The following is a 19,897-nucleotide window of genomic DNA, read 5'->3' on the forward strand; positions in this document are numbered from 1 at the left end:
CCACTGTCTTTGAGCACCCTGCCCCAGACACTGGGTGACCAAGAGGACAGCATGTCTCTGTGTAAGCACAAGGATGCGCATGGAGGGAAGCAGTGGGAGAAAGGCAGAAGCAAAAGTGCAAAAGACCCCTGATTGTGCATGGATTGGAGTGGGACAAACTGGGAGACCAGAGGGATACAGGGAAAGATTTAGACTCAGAAAAAACTGGAAAGAAGCAAGAGTCACCAGACAGAAAACACTGAGTCCATTTTTCTGCACCACTGAACGGAGTCACTTAAGTCTTTTATGAGACCAATGATGTACTAGGAAAAAAGGATAAACCTTCCCTCTGCCTGAGCAGATGAGGCATTTCTAGAGCACAGCACAAGGAACAGGCCAGAGGGCTACCCTACCTGAGCAGCTCTTGCAGTGTGGCACAGCACCATGACGAACAAGGCACACACCACAGGCAGGATGGCAGAACAGTGTGCAAGGCAGCAAGACTACAGAGGGGATAAGAGTGATCACATCCAACACACTGGGAAGGGCTGGTGAAGGGGCCAGTTTTGTGGTCTGGAGCTCTCCATCCAGGAGCCTTGGGGGTGTTCAGCCTGATCTGGGTTTCGGTTCCTCACCTTTCTTGGGGAGCTCTGACTATGGTATAACACCCCATTACAGCTCAGACAAGAATTCCACGTTAGATCTGGTCTGCAAGAGACAGAGCTCACCTGTAGCTGCAGCCCTTTTGATACAGCTGCTCTGCATTACCTTGGGAAAGGATGCAGAAAAACCCATTGAGACCATGAGCAGGAAAAAGGGAAAAAAGAAAGGGAAGAAAGCTATAAAACTGTAGGGAGGTAACTCCAGGTATAATTTGTGTGTGATGTACCAGACCCAGCAGAGCAATGGATCAGCTCCACTACCCAGTGCCTGGTGAAGGCACTTTCACATATATAACAGAGCAGTCAAGAAATACAAGGGAAGAGAGAAGGAGAAAGCCTCCCAAAAATCTGGAAGAGTACAATCAAGGTGTCACTAGTGCAATGCATCTCAGGCACAGAGAATGAGATGCATCATTTGGTAGGAGAGAGTACAGTTTTAGATAGAGCTCTTCAGGAAAAAAACAACCAACTTTTGTAACGTGGCAGAAAGTGCAATTGGTGCAGATTGCTGAAGCAATCAAGTTGTGTAGATGATCCAATACCAGCAGATACCGTGACCAATAATGCAGGATTCTTTAACTACCTCAAGAACGAGAAAGTTTAGTGCCTAGACTGAGCACTATGGCTTGCTGGCACTGTCTTCCTTTGGAGAAACACAGTCCTTTTCATGGATAGGGTTACAGGAACCAGGATTATGTCTAAATTTCACCAGACACTCTCCACAGGCAGCTTCCCTCCCCAGACAGCTTCAAAGCATCACCAGTGTTACAGCTCAGAGGTGCCAGGCTGGATCAGGCAGACCCAGTGTACTCTGCAGCAGCTGAGGGCCATGAGAGCAGCCTGACATGGCAGCAGCCCTGGCACCTCAATGCAAGTCTTGAGCAAACAGAATGCAATGAGTATCATGCACTCAGGGTCGAGGTATCTGTGTTAACATATGCTTTTACATAAAATGTGCTTTAGTTTGGCTCCTTCCTATATTCCACCCCCCTCCCATTGTAACTATCAATGTCTTTACAAGAGGTCTCTGAAGCAAAGGAGCTGTCAGGATGCTATAGCAGCAGAGCATGAGACAACAAGGCTCTTCACACTTCAGCAATACATTATAGACAGTGAAGACTTGGGTCATTCACATATTTCCTGGATATTACTGATAGTGATCAAAGAATTAACTCCACCAGCAGGTACATTTTGGGGGTTAGGTCACCCCTCTTTGTACTAATAGATCTTCTTGCCCCTCTGAGAGCAAACATTGCAAATTCCTTTTGCAGCTCATTGAAGAAAGCCTGCTGCAAACTCGGAGCCCCCACCACACCCTGAAGCACCCAGCTCTGTCTCTGATCTTTGCTTTGCTCTCCTGTTTCTACCCTATGACATCCAGGCAAGTGGGGCTGGCAGTGGGGCCTTCCTACACAGTGTGAAGCAGTGATCATTTTGCTTGGAGCAGGATCCCAAGGCTCTCACATGAAGGAGCCTCTTTTTCTACTTAGTTCTGACTGCAAATTGTCCCTGGACAAGAAACAATCCAACCCCATTCTTAGGAGAATACTGATAAGCTTTGAGTGAAGCAAACAGCCTGAGGATATGAATTCAAGAGGCAGAAGTGCAAGAAAGAAAGCCTATAAAAGGACAGCAGCACAGGGCAGAGGGCTCATCCCATCACCAACATGCAGCATGTTGAACTGCTCAGCTTTCTATTTTTCAGTGTCTGACTCAGTAACCCAGCTGCTTAGGGGAGCCCAGACAAGTCCTCCCAGACAAGTACCTTCACTGCAGAGTAATCCTTAGCTTTTCTGTGGCTGCTGTCGCAGCCTCACACATATTCTGGACAGGGCACGTGAGCCCAGTCCTTGCTACTGGCCCAGGGTAAAGCCATGTGCTGGTTCCACTCCTGCAGATAACCCTACACATTCAGCAGTGCGGGCAAGGCATCCTCCAGGTCCTGCCCATAACTCTACTGACCTAGCAACTCCCTGCCTTGCCTACACACTCCCAGCATATCCATTATCCCCTAAAAACCTGTCTTTCCCACATCCATCTTTAATGAACACATTTTGCAATGCTGTTCCCCACATTAACACTTTACTTCCAGAGCAGTAGGTAAGCTGATGGGAAATCAGTCACTTCTTCTGCCACCACTTTACCAGGTGAAGGGGCCAGAGACCTGCTGGACACCCAGCCAGGAGGGCCTTGAGTTCAGGGATATGCAACTCAAATCTGCCACTCTGTGTTGGCTTTACACAAGCCAGGTTTCCAGAAGGATTTCAGGCCAGGAAAAATTTAAAGCCCTCAAGCTATGTATCAAAAATATGAAAGGCCATATCTTTCATCCTCAGCATTTACAAAAAGGTGTAGCACACTCAGCAGCAACTTCCAGCTGAGAGACTGACTGATGACCTGCAGTGAGGACAAAGGCACCTGAGAAATCACACAGAGCACAAGTCACAACACACAACGATCTCTCAGCTGCTGATGATTCAAGAACACTATCATTTGGGGTATGTAACCCTCATTTAAGTAAACTTCCTTGTACTATAGGAAATCTCCACAGCAGGAGACCAGCAGGTACTGATTTACACAAGTTTTTACTGAAGTTCTTTGCAGAGAAATCCTGGTCTGCCATTCAGATCACACATCTGTGAGGCTCTTCAGGAGTATGTGCATTGCACTGTGTGTACAGCATGCAAAGTGTGGAGGCAGGGTCTGTAAATACAACCTCTTCTGCTGTTCTTACTTCTCCCAGTACAACACACAGCTGCCCTGCTGCCCATGCTGCTGACAGACAATGGCAAAACCAGCTGGTTTGCAGTCCTCCAAGTCCCAGGTGCCTGACAGAGCAGTTCTGTACCCCATAGCAGAGAGACAGCAGTGCGGTAAGAAATGCCAAACTGAAGAAGAGGTTATGAAGCCACCAAATATAGCTGGGAAAAGGCACACATGCCCTTGCAGGGGAGCAGAAGGCTGCAAGGTACATGCAGGGCAAGAACAGTCAGCCTCCATCAGAGCACCAGTTCCTGCAGCACACAGCCACTGGGCTCACGATGTACAGGTGTTTTCCTCTGGCCATGGCTTTGAAGACTGCCCATTCATCTGATTTGTGAGTTATGTAATCACCAGAGGAAAATAGGGTTTGCTTGTTTGCTTTTTGTTTTAATAGAAGTCATGTAATCACTTTAGGTTTAAGCTCCAGTCCAAATCGGACTATTTTTACATTTCAGGCTTGATCTCTCTGGAAAGAGGACAAGTCCTTTTGCCTGGCTTACAAAGAATGGGTTGTGATAATGCAGGGCTACTGGAGGACTACATGGAAAGCAGCGTGTCTCTTCTCATCCTGACCCCTGGGGGCACTCACTTGTTGCTCACCCCACAGCTCCCAGGTAGAGATCTGTGGGAAATTGTGTTGGAACCTGAACTACATGAGCCTGGGCAAACCTTGATTCATTTATTACTTCTTGCTCTAACTTTCTTGCACCCACAGATCCCACTTCCCCTGCTCCCCAGAAGCAATTAATTCTCTATTTCATCCCACATTTTGAGCTCAGCACATTGCTCAGCATTTCTCTGTGAAATCCAACAGCCATTGCTTTTATGACACTTCTCTTGGCATTAGCTGCCACTGTGTCTGCAACTTACCAGCTAAACATTAAGGTTCCTTCAACCAGAGGAACAGACTAAAGATTTGCACACTTAACAAATCATACCTTCCATTACACAGGTGCTACCTTGCACGTCTGGAATAAAACAGGTTTCTTCACCTGTTCCCCACTACCAGCCCATTTGCAACAGAGACTGACTTCTGTTGAAGACAGCGCACATTTCTGAGGTTTTCAGACCTTGGCCCAAGCCACCATACAAACAAAATCTGTGTACAGACCTTCCTGAAAGCAGAGTGTTTACAAACTGATTTGTTGCCCCAGGCCCCATCAGTAGCTGTTTTTGCTCCTTGTCAAACGATTTGGATTTCACTCGGTGCTTCTTCTCAGGCAGAAATGCCCGTCATGTTGGCAGCAGGATTAAAATGGCATGTGAGCCAGCCAGGGTGAAAATGTCCCCATTAATTTTTCATCTTTCCTCAGGCAACTCTGCCTATAGATCTACACAGGTATTAAGACAGCTTTGTCAACAAAAAACTGTTGGCTCCTCTTCCTCTCTGTCCTCAGCATGCAGGCAGCAAAGCAGTGGCAGCATTAGAAGGCAGTGACCCTTAGAGCAGCTGTGCCCCTGCCTTTCCACGGGGCCTGGGGCACCTGCTGAGGCTGAAGGCAGGTCCCCACGGACTGAACCCGTGATTTAAGTCAACCTCCTTCCACAACAGCCCTGAGTTGGTGGTGGCCAGTGAGCATTTGTCATGGGGAGTCTGCTGCCAGGCAGCCCTTTGTACCAGCTACCTTTGAGCAACCATCACCTGGAATCAAAAGTGCATACCCAGTCTAGAGCAGCCTTCCACTGCACTGCCTCTCCTCCTTCAGCAGGGCCCACAGAGGTCAGCCCACACTAGGTACTCATGTCTCTCTGAATGGGCATCTCACTGAGATACACCAAGATGCTGTGACTGAAATCATCGCCTGCTCTGCCCCAGAGCTCTTAACAACAGCAGCAATGGTGACACCACCTTCAAGTTCAGAGAGCTGCTTTGCTCCAACCCACACTCAATCCCCTCTTCTCTGACATCAGGTCTCCCTTCAGTCCTCCCCAAACAGAGATGCACCAAAAGATACGTAAAATACAATCATCCCTGTAAACACAAGAAACCTGTAACCACCCTTCCTTAACTGCTTTCCCAGATCCAGGCTCCCAGTGCTCCCACACTCATTGAGCCCGACCAAACAAAAGCCCATAGCAAAGCAAGGAGACCTTCATGGGAAAAAATGAAATGCTACCCAAGATGAGTTGCCAGCAGAGTGCTTTCTCTGCAAGCCCAGGCTTCCCACAGAAGAGCCATGCTTCTCGAGACCTTGGCTTTCAGACCACAGATAAAGCTGAGAACCAGATCACTTCTAGTCATTGGAGATCCTGTGTTTTGAGTTTGAGGTATTGATGATTTTGAGATTGTAAAAAGCTTTTGGTTTTTTGCTTTGTTGCTAAAGAAGAAGTTATAGTTTGTTTGTGTTGGTTTTTAAGGTTGTTTATTTTTGTTTATTTATAACATGTTTTGCTGCCCTGCTGTAGGTTTGTTTTGCAGGGCAGTTGTGGGGCTCTGCCTTTTAGTGGGATGTTATAAACATTATATATTAGAAAATATGTGTGTTATATTTATAATAATGTGTTAATATTTATTATTTATGTTGAATAGTTGAATAGTGTGTTTTTAACTTAAATTAATAGAAAAATGCTAATATTATAGTGAAACATGGAGGGCATGAAGAAGGAGAAAAAGGACAAGATACACTTTTTTTTTTTTATTTTGTGCTTTTTGGACTTTTAATTTAGAATTTTAAAATTTTATTTTTGTACTTGTGCTATATTTAATTATTATTTATATTAAACATTTAGAGCTTGTAATTTATTTTGTAAGATTGAAATTTTTTTTATGGATAGAGATCAGAGACAGTGTCTCTCGGGGCTTTGTATAGGGGGGTTTGACTTTTTGTTAGGGTTTTAGGCTTTTTAAGGCAGTTAGAGGGAAGCCTTGGATTCCCACAATCCTGTGGTCCTGTTTTTTAATAATATTAAGAGTGATGAGCCAGAGTCAAGGCTAAATCCCAGCTCAGGTGTCTACATGCTCCCTATGTTAACCCCCCCCGCCCTTCCACAGGTCTGACTGGGTGTAGGAATAGTAAACCAATACTTGTAACCTACATTCACTTTACAGGGGAGGCACAGCAAAAGCAGAAGCAACGCTCAGGATTGTCTCTTCAAAAGCTGATGAGAAATTTAGAGGTTTGCATGCATTTGGTTGCATGTCTGGTCCTATGTCCTATTACTATAGATCCAGTCTTAAAATACTGCTGAGTGCAGCTTTGATGTGGGGACCATGAACAATGAGAACTGTGTAAGTACTAGGCTTGACCAGATGGCTGAAAGGTTTTTTTACATTTTCTCATCATACAGTTACCAATGACTCTGCACCATCATCATAATAGCTTTTTCCTCCAGCTGTATAGCCATAATTGCATTTTATTTTTGTATTTCTTTGCAATTTAATGCTAAGCACAGTTCTCAAAATGGCTGGTTTTGTTCCACATAGGACTCTTCCCTCTCTCTGCTGGCTGGCTTTGACTTCTATTTTGACAATATGTTTGTCTTCTCTAATATTTATTTACCTTTTATTATTCCATCTATTTTCTTTGACATACATCTTTAATTAGCTGCACTCTTCTGCTTTCATTGCCTACTAAAACATTCATTTAGAAAGTGTGGTGCTCACTCCTGCTGGAAATCTCAGCTGTATGCTTAAAAGGTCAAGTCTATTTCTTGCAATAACCTTTCTCTGGCCAAGTAATCAGTCATATATCAGAGATAAGGTGGCCCCTAAGGAGGCAACTTGTATTCTAAATGTATTGAGATATTTTTCCTTTGGCAACAAAGATTTGTAAACATGATAGGTAACTATCACACTGGTACAGTAATAATTATTTTCTACTTTCAGAGATAATACACCTTTCAAAAGAGATGCTCTTCCTTCTAGATTCATAAAACTTGAAATCTCTGGAGATTCTGTTCAACACGTTGCCTTTCTCTTGGAACTAACACCCACTGCTGAGCCTCTGAGCCTCCAAGCCTCTTATGGGTAGCAAGTTTGCTCACCCTCTGTATCTTTCTCTGGAATTTCTCAGAAAACTGGGAAGAACTGGAGCCACTTTGTTCAATGCTTCACCACAGCCACTTACCAATTAGTTTTCCCCAAGCTGGTGCCTTGGATGAAGGGCAGAAGAGAAAGCAGCAGTGCTGAGAGATGAGCGTTTGATCTTCATCTTCCTCCAGCCCTGCAAGTGGGACAGGGGACCACAGCATGGCTGGGGCACTCCAGAGACAGCTTTAGCTTTGCAAAACAAGGCAGGCACCAGATTTTTCCAGACTACTGGAAAGCATCTAGGGATACAGTGAGCAATACTGACCACAACAGCAGTTTGTCCCTCTCTGCCCACAGCATGGTGACCTGTCTTTGCCCAGGTCAGTGGCACAGCTAGAACCAAGATTTGGTATTGAACAGCACTCCAAGCAGATTAAATCATGATTTTCTGGCATCCTGATTTTGCCCACACCTTGTCATGCTGCCTTCACATCAGCCCCAGAAATTGTGCAGCTCTCTAAAGAGTCAGTTCTGGGGTGTGATTTAAAATGCCAGTATAGGGGAAGCAGTGGCAAGTCATGGATGGGGGGCAGAGTGTTGCAGCAAGGTCTCAATGCAGTTTACAGCACCCAAGCCCACTCCCTGAGCAGCCCTGACTCTTAACCCTGTGCCTTTGCTGCCTCCTCTGGTGTACAGCAATTGGACCCTGTCTTCAGCCAAGTAACATCCACTTCCAGCAGAAAGCCATGCTCTCCTCAGCACTGCTTCAGCACTGTAATTAATTCACAAGCCTTTCCCTTTCCCCTCCCTATGCCAGGTCAGCAAATTCACTGTTATGGCAGTTACTAAAACTGTGTCTCACCCTCTTTGGCAGTTTATCAGTTTTATTGGCATGAATAATCTTCCCCAGCCAGCCAGTGAAGTAAAGGTATGAGAGAACAAACAACTGAAGTGTGTGCAGGACAGAAGGTGAAAAGCTTGCATGATACATGGGGCAAGAGGCTGCCAGGGTGAGCTGAGCCCATGCATGAGGTGGAGAAGAAAGTACACCTGAGCAGAAAAGGAAGTCGCCCATACCTAGAGAAGCTGTGACACTGCTCCTCTGTGTCAGAATCTGAGGTATTGATGATTCCGAGATTGTAAAAAGTCTCTGTCTTTCTGCCCCATTGCCAAAGAAGAAGCCATAATTGGTCTGTGCTGTTTTCAAGGTTGTTTATTCTTGCTTATCTCTAACATGTTCTGCTGCCCTGCCGCAGCTCTGTCCTGCAGGGCAGCGTGTGGGGCTCTGCCCTCAGTGGGATGTTACAAACATTAAATACCAGAAACTACCTGTGCTATATTTACAATAATGTGTCAATATCTGTCACCTACATTGAACAGTGTGTCCCCAGCCTAAACCAATAGAAAAATGCCAACACTACAGTGAAACATGGAGGGCATGAAGAAGGAGAAAAAGGACAAGACACACCCAATTTCCTCCATCTTATCCCCTTTGAACCCCTAATCTAGAATCCTAAAATTTTACTTTTGCACCCGTGCCACACTTAATTATTAGTTATATCAAACACCCAGAGCTGGTAATTCATCCTGTAAGATTGAAAACTCTTTTCCATGGACAGAGATCACAGACAGTGTCTCTGGGGGCTCTGTACAGGGGGGTTCCTGACCCCCTGCCAGGGTCCCAGGCTTTCCAGGGCAGCCAGAGGGAAGCCCTGGATTCCCACACTCTGGAATTAGGGGTGGGCAGGACTGCTGCTGCTCGTGGTCACAGCCACGTGGTGGTTCACAAGAACCCAGGGCAAGCCATGCAGCCCAAGGCTGCTTTGAACCATCCTCTGCAATGCCTTTCAAAGCACACAGTTTTGCAGGAAGATTTTCTGGTTCCTGGGATGCTGCAGGAAGCCTACTGCAAAACACAGTGAAAGAAGATGCATCCAGGCTGCCTGTGAGCTGTCAGGTGCAAGTAGTCCTCCTCTATGATGGAAAACAAGTTTCTGAAATAAAGATATCAGCTCTCCAGCTGTGTAACCAGGAGTCCTCACTGTGAAGGCACATGTATACCAGCCTTCTCCACTGTCAAAACACTCCTCAGGTTTCACTGTCATCTCAAAGCTGATTATATTTACCCTCCAGGTATTGTATGCACTGTATTTTAATAATCTGCCCACCTGTTATTATTTTCTTTCTCAAATCTGTAGCTCTTCAGCAATGCTGTAATTTAACTCCAGCTGAAGGCTGCTTGGATTTGGATGACAACATTTTCTCCATTAGTATCTGCCAGACACAAAGCTGAAGCTCATCAAATGATAAATTATCATAACCACTTTCTGCTCTACAAGATTTATACAGGTCAAGATGAAGAGGAGAAATAAGCTGTTTGGCCATCATAGCTCCACTGTGGGCAAATGTTGGTCCCCAGTCCTGGTGTGATCAGCAGTTAGGGATGCCCACTGGCCTCAAAAGGTTCTTAATGACAGTTGTGGCATTAAGCCACAATGACAGCATGCATGTCCACTGTGATATTACTCCCATCTCTTTTTTTCCTTCTCAGGAGAAAGTAAAATCCAATACCAGATACTGTTTTTCTGCCAGTATGGTAAAAAGGAAAAGAGAGATGGTCACCACATGGTCTATCACATCCCCATGGCATCCAGGCTCTAATAAAAGAGGGCTTCATCCTACCTTGTTACACAGAAATCAGTCTGAAATCTGGTGAAAATACAAGACACAGATACCTCCAATAACAAATATAAATTTACATGGCAGGAGGTGCTAGGGAAAACTTCTTCCTGGACTTTGTGGTTGACAAGCAGAAGTTTCAAAGTATTTGGGTTCCTTTTGCAAAATAAAGCAAACACTAAAATACTATGATTCTAGAAAGCCAAGGCTCTGCTATCCTGAAAACTCATTTAAATTAGCTTTTCAGTGCAGAACTCATATTTTATTTGGCCAGCATTTTCTTGAAGTGTGCAACATGATATTTTACATACTCAGCAATACGAATCAAAATCTGTAGCATCTCCTTGCTGAGAGAAAAGCAGAGGAAAAAAGTAATGAATCATTGCATTGAAGTAATTCTGATCTGGCCTGGGGGTATGTTATGATGAGGCTTCACTCTCTGGTATGCTTCCAGAGGTTTCCATTTCCTTGCTGTCACTTCCTTTCACATAAGCGTTGTCTGCATTGTGTTCCCAGCTGTCAAGCACTCTGGAGATGCCAGGAGAGTGACAGCCACTTGCACAAGTGCCCTGCCCTACAACACTGCTCTGCACCCTGGCCCCACAATCCCTGCCAGCACTGCCAGCTCCCTCCAGCACGACACCAGCTACCAACCCCCTCCCTGCAAGAAGGACCCAGGCAAGGAGTTGCCTCGTCTCCTGTCAGGGAGCAGGGGAAAAGAGGAACTGTCTCTGTGCACAGCTTTGTTCCCTGGTGCAGACTCAGTCCAGGCTTGCTCCCTGCTGGCAGACACATCCTCAGCACTGTGTGGCCACCCTGACCAGCCTCAGCAAAGCAGGCAGCCAGTGGCTCCCTGAGTTGAGAAGGCATTAGACACAGGGGGTAAAGGATACTCTTGTTCTGTACCCACACTGTCCCACAAAGTCTTGTGGGTTTGGAATACCTTCAAGGAAGGGTCTTTACCTTTGCCTGGGCAAGCAGTTCAAGCTTTTTCAGGGTTCCAGGATCCTTTGCTCTTTAGGCAATCACCTGCCTTCTCTCACAGACCCAGGATGACAATGACATGATGACCATCAAGCAGCTTTTCGCTAGACCTTGTCAGACATGGAAGGTAAGACCCGGTAACAAGACCCAGCCAAATTTTATCCAGGCCAGTTGACTGGGAGGTTCATTAAGCATTGCTGGAGCCAGGACCAGCAGCTCAGTTGCATCTCTTGAAACAAATTAGGACCAGGCAGCACCCAAAATGGCCCATAACATAGAGATGGAGTCTCCCAGAGCACACCAGCCTAGCTGCAAGTCAGCAAATATTTTAGTGTGTAGCAAGTATGTATTGGCTGTGAAATAGCTGATACAAGTCTGCCTGAGAGAAAGATGCCTTCAGTTTCTCAAGACACCAGGTCTCAAAATTTGGTTGTCTATGTCAACATAATGCTACAGACCCTGATTTTCTACATGCTGTCACAGACCACAGCTGTTCAGAGCTGCCTGCCTGTGGGGAGGAGGTAAAGGATCAGTCCTGCAGTTGCCATTGGTTGCATTATCTGACTCTACAGTCAGTGCCTGCCAGTGGCAGGATTTTCCTCTCTAGAGGTGTTTGGAAATTTGCCAGGCTGAAAGCTTCTACCTCTTAGCTGGTGCTGTTACCTCCCCAAAAAGACAAGGATGCACCCCTTTGTTGGTGGATCCTGAGGTGAGAGCAGCTGACAGATCCTAACAGAGAAGGTGGACTTAACAGCTGAAAGAAACTGGCTATTATTCTGTCAGGTAAAGTGTCTGTGTGGATGCTGAAACAGCCTGACTGCTCTCCCATCAGTCTTGTTAGGAGCTGATTTTATTATGCTTTGTTATTGAAAGGCTGAGTTCATTTTGGGACCTCTTAATTACGATGCTGCCTGCTTCGGAAATAAAACCTGCAATGTTGTCTGCAAGCAGTCCCAGAGCAGAGAATCTGGCAAGCTAAAAAAAGATGTTAGAGGCAAACCTTCAGCTGTAAAGGTCTCCAATTCATGGCGAGGCAGGTTACTGCAGGGGCAGTCGAGCTGAGTCACTCCGTGTTAGGATGATGAAGATGGGGAGCAGCCGCCCCAGGTAAGAACCGTGGTGGAGCAGGGGCACTATGGCAGCATTTGCCATGCTAGTACCTGGTGTCACAGCTGCCCCTCTGTGTGGGCAGCTGGTGTGAAAAACAGCAACACAATTAGGGGGATATCATGCAGGTTTGGAGAGAAAGGCAGGCAGGAGCAGGAGAACAGATCAGGTACAAGGTGAGGAATTTCTGTGCATTACAGATAGCGTGGGCACCTGCAAACTTGGAAAACACATTATTTTGGAGATCACTGAGGTGAGATGCTTGCAATGGGAACCCATTCTAAGCAACATTTCCTGACAACAAAAATACTCTGCAAATTCTATGGAAAGCATGCAGGCAGCTGCAGAGCAGGGTAGGGAAGGGGTGGGGGAGGCGGTGAATGTGTAAACTTCATGTGGATCAATCCTATGAAGTTTAAGAAGGGCAAGTGCCAGAGTCTGCATGGGGCACCCCTGGTTCTGTGTGCAGACTGGGGAACAAGTGGCTGGAGAAAAGCTCTGTGGAAAGGGACCTGGGGGTCCTGGCTGGTGGAAAGCTGAATCTGAATGAGCAGTGCCCTGGCAACCAGGAGGGCCAATTGTGCCCTGGGGGGCATCAAGCACAGCATCACAGCTGGGCAAGAGAGGGGATTGTCCTGCTCTGCTCTGCACTGGGGCAGCTTCACCTCAAGTGATGGGGCAGTTTTGGGCACTGTAATATAAGAAAGACATTAGGCTGTTAGAAAATGACCAAAAGAGGGCCACAAGGATGGTGAGGGGTCTGGAGGGGAAGCCTTGTGAGGAGTGGCTCACTTGGTTTGTTCAGCCTGGACAAGAGGAGCCCTCATGGTGGTCTTTGGGATCCTCAGGAGAGAAAGGGAAGGGAAGGTACACATCTCTTCACTCTCATGACCAGTGACAGGGCTCAAGGAAACAGCATGAAGTGAGTCAGGGCAGGTTTAGTCTGGATATCAAGGAAAAGATTTTTCCCCCAGAGGGTGGTTGGGCACTGGAACAGGCTCCCCAGAGAAGTGGACACAGCACCAAGCTTGACAGAGTTCAAAAAGCATTTGGACAATGCTCTAAGGCACATGGTGTGACTCTTGGGGTGTCCTGTCCAGGCCCAGCAGTTGGACTCAATGACCATGATGGGTCCTTTTCAGCTTAGTGATTCTATGGTTCTGTAAACAGGAAACAATCCCTACTATAATAGACGTCCCAGTGTATAGGGAGGCTTCCTGGGAGGGGTGGTGGGGTATCATTTCAAATAGTAAGAAAGCTGCAGCACAGCCATCACTAGAAGCATCACTCGAGTAAATGTTTCAGCTGTCTGTCAGGAGAGTGATCCTGCCTTTTCTGCATGGGCACAATCATGGGATGACAGAGGACAAACACATTAGGTACCTGTCATTGTGCTCCAGCTACAGGTCCTCTAATGCTTCCAAAAGCACAGACAGAGATTGTAAACCCCTCATAAGGAAACTCAAATCCTTCACATCCAAGACAAGGGAGAACCTCCCTACACTGTGACTGGTCTCTGCCACCCAAAAAGACAGGTCTGCCAATTTTAAGCCATAACTGAAAAGCAGAGCACAAGCCCAGCAGCGTGGTGGGCACACTGATACACCATACCAAGCACTACATACAAAATCAATACAGGCGTGGTCTGAGCCTTTTCTATCTCCAAACTCAGCAACAGCAGGGCTCCCCACCAGGGCTCCCCCCATTTCACCGAGGACAGCTGCTCTAAGCAGAGTCTGGGGGCGTTGGGTGCTGCTAATGTCCTCCAAATCCTTCCCAGACCTTAGCAGAGACATGAGGACTGACACCCCACTGCAGTTTGACAGCAGACAGATTTTACAGTGACAGTGTGGGGTAAAGTGTTACTGGAAAATGTAACATTTGCAACATGTCTCCACTGAAAATCACAAGTGGGGATGCTGTTTGTTTCCTCCTATATATATATATATATATATATTTGTAAAGAACAAAAAAGATGTGGAGAAGGGGACCAAGCGTGTATGGACTCAGGCAGTCCAGCCCTTGCTGCACAGGATAATTTACTACTAGAGGGTCTCTCTTCCAGCATTTTTCTGTCTGTATATATGCATCAGAAAAAAATCATATCCTTACCATTGTCACTCATAAGCCAGACCAAAAAACGTAATTAAGAGTTCGCTTGATATTCTACCTACATTTCTTTCCTTGAGCTGTAGCACATCACTCCTACTTGTATACCTCCTGCTACCCTTCTGATCAGCTCCTCTACCTCAAATTCACACCCTTCAAATTACAGGAAGACAGTTAGGTTTCCCCCCTTAATCACCAATTTTCCACGATAAACACACTCAGTTGCTTTAAGCCTTCTCCATACCTCAGCTCCCCCCCCAGCACACTAATTGTTGCTACTCTTTGAACTCCTTCTAGCTTGCCCGCCCCTGTGCCAATGAGATGTCTGCAGCTGAGCACGGAGCTGTGCGTGGGATCTGACCAAAGCTGCATGCTAATTTCACCATTAGGAAGATGAGGGGTCTCTGGCAGGATGAGGGTGTTCATTCATTCACACATCTCATTGCTCCTGGCGGGGCCGTCCTCCAGCCGGCTGCAGTTTCCTACTCCCACTATCATTTGTTGGTTTTATTGAACCAAGGGATTAAATGCTTCCAGGACAGGTAATTACAATGATCGTTGGAGTGGCACGTCCTCAGACAGGGCTCCCTCACTCACAGCCTCCACAAGGGATGCCCAGCCAGGGCAAGCTGAATCCAAGTGCAAAGGCACATGGCCTCAATGCCACAGCCACAGGCAGAAGAATTCAGGGGGTGTGTGAAGGAAGTTGGTGCCCTTTGAAACTTGGGGCCCTGCAAAGGAAGGCTGCCTGAGCATAAGTCTGATAGCACTATCCACAAACTGCCTGAATCTAGGGCAGGAAAAGCAGCTAGGGATGCTATGAAGTGGCAACTGCAATATTTCACTGTCAAGGAAAATGTAGCATAAAAGCCACCCACACGTGGCTGTAGAGTCACATTAGCTCTAGCATCCTCAGCCAGAATGAAGAGAGTTTCTGGTGATACATGAGTACAGGATGGAACGATAGCCTGTGACTGAACCACTGAGCACAGGCTGGGAAGTGTCCTACAGGTAGATGACAAAAGTCACCTGGACAGAAACACAGGGATGTAATATTTTCAATTTGTTAGCTTTCTGCATGTGTTCCAGGAACAAATTTTCATAAACAGAGGTAATGAGTCTTGCCTGGTTTGAGACAAAGACCTGAAAAGCCCTCCACGTAAAGAACAGGCAGTATTAATAATATATTAGACTTCTCTTCAATACTGTTCTCATAGCTGAGAACATACGTGACCCTGCACAAGCTTCATCATCTCTCATCTCTGCGCCTTGGGAGCTTCAGAGTAATTTCAAACTTTGAAAGTTTTCCCCTCCACTTGCTCCAGTTTCTGTTGTTCCTCGAGAGCAGTCTGAATTTCACAACATCACCTGAGCAGCAGATAAGTAAAAATTGCCTCAGCCGTAGAGGAGAAATCTAGGTTAATTATGTTGATAACTTAACCCCCAGGCTAATCTCTAGTCCATTAAGGTAAGCAGATGGTCAGCTCACTGCAGGGAAGAGGAAGGGAGGACAGAGTAGCATCTCTCATTCACAACATGTCCCTGAGGATGGGCATCCCCAGCCTGCTCCCTCCCCCCACAGACAGGTTTTGTTTGTGCCACAGCTGGCAGGGCAATACGGAAAGGGGAGCACAGAACCACAAGCAGGGAAACAAAATGCCCACTCAAGGTGAGAGTTTTTATGATTCAAGTAAGCAGTGCACTGGCATAGATTGAAAATGGGGAGGGATAGGGAATGGGAAGCACATACAGATGGGTCCTGCAGGCTGACATAGTAGAAATGGGGTGGTGAAACAAAATATCTGTAAGAAATACAGGTCAGAGGCAATGTATTGCAAAAATGGAGGAGTCATATCTGCAAAATAGTCTCCTGACCAAGGTAGACACTGAATGCCCTCCCAGGAGCACTGCTGCATGGGCTACATCCCTCCCAAGGTGACAGGGAGGGAGGACCTTGTGGTCAATGCTATGAATAGGTGTCCCAACTTCTGTCCTCAATTCTTTCAGTAATGAATGGATCAAGCAGCAGCAAGGCATTTTGTCTCAGTTTCTCCATCTGTAAAAAAATTCCTCCTACATCTTGCAGGGAGATTTTGCAAAGCTTAAATGCCTGTACAGTGTTTTTCATCCCTCAGATGAAAAGGAACTGTGACATCTCACATTTCTCGTAGCAGTCAGCCCATTTCTTCAGCAGAGAGACAGGGATGCCAGTAGCTGCCCTGCCTGCTTAAAAGCTCCCTGGCTTCCATTGAAATTGCAGAAGACTCTTTATTTGTTCTCCTCCACATAAACAGCAAATCCCAGGACAAGAATAGATGATAGGTTTGTGTACAAACAACTGCAGAGACTAGAAGGGACTCTCCAAATCAGCAATTTTAGGGATCATTCCTCAGGGCAAACCCACCCCTTCTGAACTTAATCCTCCAACCACTGTTGGAGGATTAGCAAGTGACTTCCCAAACACTGACACTCTGCTAGCACAACAAAGGCATCCACAGCATTCAGCCTTCCAGAGAAACATAAATTGGGATCTTCAGCCTAACTGTTATTTTTAAAGGTGCAGTTCAGGAGAACTGGTCATGCTGCAGTGTTGCATTGTGATATTTCTGTGTGAACCACAGCACTGTCAAGTTGTTAAGCTGACGTACAACATGTACATTAAACAATTACATCTGAAGGTGATGGGACCAGCTGGTGCACATTAGAGCCATTTGACTCATTTAGGGGACAGCCTGAGTAGCGTTCCCTTAAACATGCACTTGGTGGGCTCCAGGTGGGCTGCACTTTGGGAAAAGCAGGGATTATAAGCAGAAGGTGGCACCTGCAGCACCACAGGTATATTTACCTGGAGTATTGCAGGCAGAATCACTTGAAGGAGGAACCCTGCTTTGGATTCAGCCAGGATGAAGATGCACAGCTGTGGTTGGCATGCTGAGATACAAGGAGAATGAGCCTATACCCAGTGCTGCACTGAAGCAATCTCATGGCTTCCAGACCAATGCTGGCTTTCATCCATGGGCTCAGATAGGAGGTCAAGTGAGCTTACTTCTGCCTGCAGTGTCTCATGTAGGCATTGTCCACATCACCTCCCTGTGAGCCTGTAAATCCCCTGCTTCTCATCTTTTCTTTCCCCTCTCTGTTCCCTTTCCATAGTGCAGGTTCTTTTGGGAGGCAGGGACCTATGACACTGAGTGGCAGATCAGCACCATTAACACGGGCACACACAGAGCAATGGCTCACAAAAGGAACTGCTGCTTCCCTGAGGAAACTGCACACAGCTTCACCTCCCAGCAGCACCCTCCAGGCAGTCATCCTTTCTGCACTGCACCTCACAGAGCAGCAACAAAAGTGCAGATTCTGTCAGAAAAATAAGTGCTACCAAAGGACCCCTTCTCACTGCTGAGATTTTCTGCCTCTCTGTGCACCCAGCTTTGCTCACCCAGATACATTTTAATGGCTCCCTATTCCTTCTGATACTGCATAACCAACTAAGCTGTTCCTCTTCTGGTTCAAATTTCAACATGAATAAAACACATTCTAAAATAATGCCCATAACCACCAGCACCAGCCCTTTATAAAATACTGCTGGCTTTTGACTGGCATGAGGAACCAGGCATCTCCCTGGTCCTCCAACTGAGACAGCTCACTGCCTCCTTTCCCACCATCCCAGCCACCACACTGACTTCTCCAGATGCCAGGAGGGACCCTGGGCATGGCAGCACTTCTGTAGGTAGGCAGATGTCATACCCTCAGTGTTACTGCCAGGTGCTTAAGCCACAGGTCCCTAAATATTCTTCCAGATACAAGATACAACTGGGAAACCTCAAGGAAAAGCTAGCAGCAGTCACTCTGCTAAAACTGGCAGTACCAGCAGTTGGGTAAGAGCAGGAAAGCTGTCTTACTGTGTTCCAGAGTCCTGCATGCATTTGTGGCACAAAGGCACTAAGCCTGCTTCAGTGTCTGGGTGACACCAGTGCATCGTGCACCAATCGCTCTGTGCTGAGCCTACCACAAAATTTTGTGTCCCCTGTGGAAAGAATGCCTTTGGTGCTGGAAGAAGAGGCAAAATGTTTTAAGCAGCAAGGAAACATCTGACAATGCAACACTGATAACATGGATGCTAGAAACAGTACAAGAGAAAGAAGCATTTTGTCTCACTCCTCAAAATATTTGGGGCTGTAAAAACACAGAGGAAAGATCAATTTCTCCTTTGATTCCAGAAAGTCAGACTGATAATGAGCAAGTGCAGGACTCAGAACTTCTTCCACATGTGCATCAGCATTGAGTATGTTATTTAGCCAAGGCCAGACGAGAGGAGAAATTAACAGTTGTGTTCCTCTCCCAACACTTGTCCTGCTAAATCACAAGTGCTATCCCCTCTACCCCTGCACATGGCATTGGAAAATATCAAGACACAAAGCATAAATCCAGCTCTACTATTCCAGGATGCTCCAAGGTGGGCAGGTGTGACCCTGAAGGGTCCTGAGGAGGTGGAAGATACACCACATTTCAGCGAGGCTTTCCTCTCCTGAATCACTTGAAGGAAGAACCCTGCTTTGGATTCAGCCCAGTACTGCATAGTGATAATTTCTAATCCGGCAGCTGAAAGATTACAGAAAGTTGAAGAAGACAGATGGCGTGGCAAAGATGGAGAAGTCTTATTGCTTGGCTACAGCCTGTCCTTGCCAAGGTTAGGTGCAGGATTTCAGATAGCTCCACCCTCTGTGTAAGCCACCGCTTGCTCAGAGCCAGCCAGCCCCAACATACCATCAAGTTGCTGGCTCAGTGTGGGAGCAGCAGAGGCTGCTGGCAGGAAGAATTGCAGATGGCCTGCAAGGAAGAGGGATCCCTCCTCTGCACAGCCTCACAGGGTTTTTAGTTTGGGACCAGACAGGGAATAAAGACATTTTACATCCATCCAGCACTTTGCAGAGGCACAAGCACAACCCCCACCAATTCACACACTGCCTCCTTTCACTACAAGCAACAGTCACCCTTCCCAGTTTTATCTGCTGGAAAAGGAGCCACTCAAATTCTGTAGCAAGTCAGCATCAGAGCCTGGAACAAAGTGATGGGGGCTGCCCTGGCTCCCTGCAGCTGGCTCTGCTCTGCTCTCTGCCAGGAGCACCCACACCCACCTCACTCTGCCCAGCTGAGAAAGCTCCTGTGCCAGCCAACACCAGCCTTGCTCCCTGCAGGGCTGCAGAGAAGGATGCTTAGGTCTCTGGATTTTTGTTTTTGTGGGTTTGCAATAGTCTGAGGCCTAAGTGAAAATTCATGTATGGATGGAGTTTTTTACACCTGCTCTTTTAGTTGTTTTTAAGACACATTAAAAATTTTAGATCTCAAGTTCTTCATTTTTGCCAAAGACATCTCCAATGAAATTCACATCACAACCAACAGAATGGAAACTTAAACAAACATTGAAAAATCATATCCTGCTGTATGTTAACACTTAATTAAATCAGTTGCCTGGCAAACACTGTGCAAAATATCTCCTTTTCCTGAAAGCCAATGCAATTTTCAGACAAGGATGAAGAAACTTATTGGTACACTTTTTCAGTCTTCCAGAAACACTCCAGGAAAACCTGGGAGACAGCTTCCTAATATTTCTCATGTGAGTAACAAGTAGAGAGAAAAACAA

General features: G+C 46.4%; 1 protein-coding gene across 6 annotated transcripts in view; it reads right to left on the reverse strand.

The window, feature by feature from the left end:
- The window catches only part of IGSF11 (immunoglobulin superfamily member 11), a 140,439-nt gene that overhangs the window by 51,120 nt on the left and 69,422 nt on the right, over positions 1-19,897 (reverse strand). The window lies entirely within an intron of this gene.

This window comes from Lonchura striata, chromosome 1 (assembly GCF_050655825.1).
Source record: "Lonchura striata isolate lonStrDom1 chromosome 1, ASM5065582v1, whole genome shotgun sequence".
NCBI classification, from domain to species: Eukaryota; Metazoa; Chordata; class Aves; order Passeriformes; family Estrildidae; genus Lonchura; species Lonchura striata.